The sequence below is a fragment of the Camellia sinensis genome, chromosome 1, assembly GCF_055761805.1.
Source record: "Camellia sinensis isolate YWXY chromosome 1, ASM5576180v1, whole genome shotgun sequence".
NCBI classification, from domain to species: domain Eukaryota; kingdom Viridiplantae; phylum Streptophyta; class Magnoliopsida; order Ericales; family Theaceae; genus Camellia; species Camellia sinensis.
In genome coordinates this window covers 49,879,583-49,886,544 of record NC_138961.1, presented here as the reverse complement: position 1 = coordinate 49,886,544, position 6,962 = coordinate 49,879,583, and the positions used below count along the sequence as shown (strand labels likewise).

Genomic DNA, 6,962 nt, shown 5'->3' with positions numbered 1-6,962 from the left:
GGTTGAACATTAAATAAAAAGTTTGTGCATTTAACAATCCTTCTCTTCCCAAGACCTACATACACTACAACAAAATTGAATTTTTATGGCTTGTAATGTATGCCGTAAAAACTCTTTCACGGCATGCACACAAATGCCGTTATATGACATGCCGTGGAAATTTGAGCATCTTTTACGGCATGCAGGTAAAGTTGTAAAAAGTAATAAATCAAACATCATTGACATACTTTATATGTCGTACATAACTTTTTACGACATTTTTGCCATGCCATAAATCATCATACTTTCCATGGCATAATTTTGCATGTCGTAGAAAGTTATTTTAATATATTTATAACATACTTTGTATGCCGTATATAATATTTTACGACATTTTCTTGCATGTCATAAATCAGTACACTTTTCACGACATAATTTTGTATGCCGTAGAAGGTCATTTTTAATATATTTATGACATACTTTGTATGCCGTATATAATCTTTTACGGCATTTTCTTGCATGTCATAAATCATTATACTTTTCATGACATAATTTTATATGCCGTAGAAGGTTATTTTTAATATATATATATATATATAGAGAGAGAGAGAGAGAGAGAGCAAATTCAAAGTTTATTATATGAGTAAACTCAATATATGAACACAAAATATCATTAAAATGCCCATTTTAGTACTTGAAAAGCAAATTACAAGATCAAATAGCAAATTATATGTACAAATGAAAGCAAAAAGATTATATACAATACAAGCAGTCAAGTCTAATTCATTATTAGGAGTATTAGAGAAAGCTAAAGAATCAATTAACTTGGCCACTACAAAAAGTCTCTGCCCCAATACCAATGGTAGGGATTCGAAGAGCAGATGTTGCAACAGCAGCAGCAGCAACAGGTGCAAGCACACATTTCAGAACAACAAAAAACCACCCAACTTCCTGCAAAGCCAGGGCAAACTCAACAACTTACAGAAGATTAGTATTATAAATGTCCAACACACAAAGATCAGGGTTCCTGCATGTTAACATCAATTGGAGACTTCTTTTCCAAATTATCACTTTTATCTCAACATTCCAAATGGGAATTTAAAAATAATAATAATGATAATAATATTTGACAATAGCTAGTTGAAGATTAGTATTATAAATGTCCCCAAATCAAGCAAGAAATAATCTGGTCACAATTAATTTATACATGTTGTTTACAACCTACATAGATATCTCATATCATAGGTATATATATCACATCATAGAATGCTAAGATAACAAGCAACAAGGAAAGAAAAGGAAGAAAAGGAACTTGAAGCAGCATATAACAATTTGCCATGTCCCATATCTTGAATGGCTTTGAAACCAATTTATATCGCATCGCCACTTCCCAAAGCATTATTTCACCAGTAGCAGAACCAACTGTATAAAAGAGAATCTACGTCAAATAAAGGAAAGAAAAGGAAGAATTCGTATATTTATTTAGTAGGAGCTCAACCATTGAAATCATAGGTGGTATGTTAAAATCATTGATCAAAGACCATCATAACAAGAAGCAATGTGTGATGAGAAGGATGAAAATCCATGCTGGTGACAGCAGATCCTTGATGCATGGTACAAGCTACTATTCTTGGCAAGTCATCCAAGGACCAAGTGGCATGTTGATGAGATGTCGGATATGTAACCTGGCAAGAGGAGCACCATTAGTAATGAATTCATTAGTAAGAGAAACTTGTTCAAAAGAATAAGTGAATCACTTCAAAAAAATAGTCACTGAGATATGCATAAGCAAAAGTTGACAGCAAGGATCAAATATAGAGGATGAAAGGTAATGAAATTTGCCCAATCTGTTTTCTGTCACAATAGGGAAGCATGAGTATAGAATGAAAAAATTGAGTTGAAAGGCCTACCTTTGGTTAGAATTCTCCATTAAATTCTTGACCATAAATTTGAATTCTCTAATTTTTGGAGCAAGGTGATAACAGCTTGCAAGAAGAGATAAGGGAGCCACTTATACCAGAAGACAAGACTCAAGCTGATGAAGAAGATGGCTATGGTCCCAAAGATTTGAGCCACAAAAGCAGTTCTACGGAGCATGAATGGATGGTTTACCTTAGTACCTTTGTCGCAGTGTGTGGTTCTTATGCATTTGGAACCTGTGTAAGTGCCAATCATTTAACCAAACTTCATTTCATGTTTCATTAAAGCTGAAAGAAACAGTTGAAGACATTACAAACCAAAGCAAAAATTCAGAATAAGTTTCTTAGAAAAGTAGAATTTTTTGGTGGCAATTCTGAGGTGTCATAATTTGTTGGTGTTCAGGCAGGTTATTCATTACCTACTCAATTGGCCATCACAGACGATCTCGATCTATCACTAGCAGAGGTTTGTTAAACATTAATTTTCCTTCCTGTGAAAGAGGTTATCCTGGACATATTTCCATTATTCACATATCCTATCAGAAAAACCATAAATCACAAAGGCTAATGAAACAATATTCATAGATGAGGATGATAAATGGACATATCTAGTTTCTATTCATTCAGAATAAGTCGACACAAGGCAAATTCGACTGCTCAACTCTGAATATTAAGTTAACATCAGTTTAATTTTATAATCAACAACCTCAATAATTGCATATCTAATCTCACAAGATTTCCTTCCAGCACTGGAACTATAATCTACGCATGTATTCAGGTTATCAACGTTCACGCCCTTAGTTTTCTGGAGATCTAGATATCTCTTCTTACAATGAATTGGTTCTAGTGTTCTTTTAGGTACCTATTACTGGTTTAGGTGCAACCTTAATCGACAAAGCTGGAAGAAAACCCCTTTTCATTGGTAAATCCTAGTATGAAGTACTATTAGCTGGTTCCGGTTCCTCCTCAAGTAAGGTCAGATTTTTCTTTTCATTCTAGGTTTCTGGATCAGGATTGGTCATAGGTTGTGCACTAACAGCTATTTCATTCTATCTAGAGGTAATTTCCAAACAATTAATAGTAAGAGCTTCGCTCATGTTTTTTTGCTTTCTTTCTTTTTTTTTTTTTTTGGTTTTAATTTTGATCTACAATGATCATTGTGTGGACCAGGTCCACAAAATAGCAGTCAATGCATCACCAATACTTGTTGTAACTGGCATACTGGTAATACTATCAACTCTCTAAAACCAAAATTTCCACCAATATCAATTTATTCTATATGATAACTTTTTTTCTTCATCAGGTATAAATAGGAGAATTTTCAATAGGAATGGGAGTAGTTCCTTGGGTTATAACGTCTGAGGTATGTAAAACTGCAGAATCATCATTTCCATCTATGATTTGATGATTTCATCAAGCTGAGAGCTTCCTCTTATTGTAGATATTCCCTATAAATGTAAAAGACGTAGGGAATTTGGTGTCTGTCACTATAACTCCATGGCATTCAATTGAATTTTTTTAACTTCAGAGAAACAGAATTAAAACAGTAAAACTGCTTCCCTGAATCGAGATGGTGTTGAGTTGGATGCCTGGAGTATACAAATCAATTAGTATTCTAAAAATAAAATAAGCGTCATTATAACTCAGCTCAGCAAAATTATAATAATTGGGATATCTATTGCTCATTATTTTGAAAAAAGATAGTTGTAACTCAACTTCGGGATGTCAGGAACTTAGGATAGAATATTGATACTCCATTAACTCTTCAGATCCTTTTGCTACAAAATTGCCCCCCTAGAAATGCTATTTCTCTTAGTTTGATATCTATTAATAACAACTAACAACTGAAAAGCAGCAGCTCATTATAGTTTTCTGTTCAATTTCATATCTTTCTGCAAATCCTGATGCGAAAACAACTACAGGAGAAATAAGTTAAAATGCGAATTCAGAAACAAATTGTTAGAACTTCAAATAAAATCATCCCACAATATAAAACCAGCTAATGATCTAAATTCAACATGACTGCATTAACAATTGTCTTCAGTTTTGTACAAATCTTCAATTAGCGAAAGTCTATGTGTTAGAATTATGAACAGTTATTGAGCATCTCTCCTCAAAGTTGATACAAGACATAGTAAATTTTCCCATAGAGATTACTTATCAAAGATGAATAAATTCTCAAGAGAGATTCACACTAAATCTTTTTTTTTTTTTTTCAAGAACAACCTGAAGAAAACAACAGGAAAATATAGGGAAAAAGAATCCACATTACACATCAAAATGAATACTACCTTCAATCACATTACTTCCATTGATTAACTCACTCCTCAAACTTCAACAATTCTAAAGAAACAGAAAGAAAAAAAAATAATAATTAAATAAATAAAATTTTTCGAGACACTAATTAGTAGATTTCCTCGAGACGCAAAAGAAAATTAAAGGAAATCGAAATGAATGAATTGGAATTTGGATCCAGAATGAATAAAGAAAGAACAAAAGATAAGTGTGAGATAAGAATATTGATTGCTTGACCATATAAAAGCTTAAAAGTTATTGTGTTTGAGAAAAAAAACCTTGAAAGATGCACCCAGGATTTATCCATGTAGACCCAGGTAATCTCTTGGATACGATTGTGCTTAGAGCTACATGTAATCTCTGGATCCAAACCCAAGTAAATGAGTCCATTTCCAATGAAAGAAGAGGGAAGCAAAAATTTAAAATAAGGGCACTACAATTCTATTTCTTGTCAACCAAACAAATAAATTAAATTATATAAACCATACATATCTCTACTAGGAGTTGATGTTAATAGGAATTGATGTTAGTCACTACTATTGGTTGGGCATACCAATTTAGTTCATAAGAGTTTATGCTTTTATACCATACTGTGTATTTAATTTTGACATTAAGCGTTAATTTGACCCAGGTAATCTCTTGGATACGATAAAGGGAATTCGGACATTAAGAACCTGGTATGGTGTTAAACTAATAATTTTTCCGTATGATAATTTTGTAACAGGTTATCTAGAAGTCTTCTGGCAGCAAGCTAAAAATGTCAGTTTCTTGGTTTTAACACTTTTTTTAGTCAAAAAAATCACCAAAAAAAAGCAAAAAAGCTAAAAAGTCAGCTTTTTACCAACTTTTCAAAATACCCCCTAGTTACATGTTCTATTTGATCTGTACTTATATACAATGAATAGAAACAATGTAATTCCAACACGAAAGATATTCTACAAAGAAGGGATCTTGTTGGAGGCGGTAAGACACTCTATATAAAGATTAACACCATATAAAGACTAACACCTCAAGGGTAAAGATATGTGAGTATTTGTGCAGTCCAACTTATTGTGCTTTGAATGTCTTGTGCATTATTATACATTTGCTATTCAACATTTACAAAGAGAAATTTTCAAAAGTGTTAACATTTCATCCCAAACATAGCAACCTAGAAACCAAAAGCAAGCAAAATCAGAAGATCAGATTTGGACTTCCAAGGTTGCGTATGAATGAAATTTATTTGAGACAAAAATAGAATTTCCCTAACAATGCAAGCTTGCGTATTCAAAGATTAGAAATTACCTTCACAAAGAGCAAGCTCAATCTCTACTAGAAGGATATCAATGGCCTAATGATCTTTCTGAAAAATTCAATTCTCCATAAAATCAAAATGGGGAAAAACAGAAACCTTAATATTCAACAGAAAATAATCACAAAAAATTCTAATCACAAAATTAGAATACGAAAAATACGTTGCAAAACTGAGATTTATTTGTAATATGACCCATGTTACATGTCAGCTACAAATAGCATTTCCCTAACCAAACACGGCGTTAAGGTTTTTCCACTACTTTGAAGATCAAATTTACGTACTTGGGCTTTCATCTAGACCAAAATTCCTTTTGCAATTCAATACTTCAAAAACAGGGAAAGTTTCTTAACCAAATCGCAGGGGAGTTAGATTCTTAAGATACTTAGTTCTTTACAAAACATAGCCAAAAAAAGAGAACGGTTTCGCACAATCATAAGCATAAATTAATATCTCATTTCAACAATTCAATAGAAGCAATAAAAAACATACAAATTATATTATCTCATGACAACAAACATCAACAACAAAAAAAAAAAAAAAAAATGAAGGAAAAAGTTGCATCACCTGTAAGTTTCTTCTAGAATTTCATCCACGAAGCATATTACCAAATTGAGAAAGATTACCTAATTGATTGAGTCACCATGAAAACCCTAAAAAAGCAAGAAAAGTACTAGCATAGAGAGAGAGAGAGAGAGAGAGAGAGAGAGAGACCTTGAATGTTGTCTGGTTTCTGAGAAGAAGCAGAGGAACCCATAGCACGAATTGAGAAGATTGCTTCCAGGATTCCCCGAAAAACAATTGATCAAATCAAAGAGCACTACGAAGCACTAGTGGAATTTAATTGAGATTCCATCAACAAATTATTATACAGCAAATTGCTCAAACTCGATGGGAAAGAAGAGCTTGAGGGGGAGAGAAAGAGAATACGAAACTGAGGAGAGAGAGAGAGAGAGAGAGAGAAAGAGAGAGTGGTGCTCACCTTAGTAGACGATGGTCCTCACTTCCCTCGCCGGTGCAGATGGTGGAGGCGGCGGAGCTTCGAAATTGCCAATCGCTCTGAGATTGAATCTGAGATGAATCACCAATTGCTCTAAGATTGGATCTGAGATGAATCACCAATCGCTCTGAGATTAGATCAAACGGGGCTGAAGAAGGCTGATTCGATCGGTTGAGAGAGATTAGGGTTTAGAGAGAGAGAGAGAGAGAGAGACCAGAGACTGAGTGAGAGAGTAAGAGGGCCTAAAATGTTTTTCAAGTTTTTTGTTTTAGTTATTGTAATATTTGTAATATTTTAAATTCAAATAATTTACATATACTTAAAAGAAATATTTTATTTTAATTTTAATATGTTTTACTTTTTAATTTGTTTTAAAAAAAATCACTAAATTCAAAAAAATATAAATTTAAAACATTTCATATATATTATATTTTATTATTTTTTTTACAAATATTTTATTTTTTAGTTGTATTCAAAT

The 6,962-nt window shown here is 32.7% G+C and overlaps 1 long non-coding RNA gene across 8 annotated transcripts; it reads right to left on the bottom strand.

The window, feature by feature from the left end:
* Positions 1-636: 636 nt before the first annotated feature.
* Positions 637-6,740, bottom strand: LOC145794709 (uncharacterized). Of its 8 annotated transcripts, XR_014334635.1 has the most exons (10): positions 6,467-6,738; positions 6,199-6,314; positions 6,052-6,110; positions 5,478-5,535; positions 4,472-4,553; positions 4,190-4,241; positions 2,318-2,406; positions 1,890-2,135; positions 1,478-1,664; positions 637-1,401 (listed from the first exon to the last, which is right to left on the bottom strand). It is a non-coding gene; the product is annotated as an uncharacterized LOC145794709 (long non-coding RNA). The 8 variants fall into 8 exon arrangements; XR_014334646.1 differs by lacking the exon at positions 2,318-2,406; XR_014334638.1 differs by lacking the exon at positions 4,190-4,241.
* Positions 6,741-6,962: the final 222 nt, after the last annotated feature.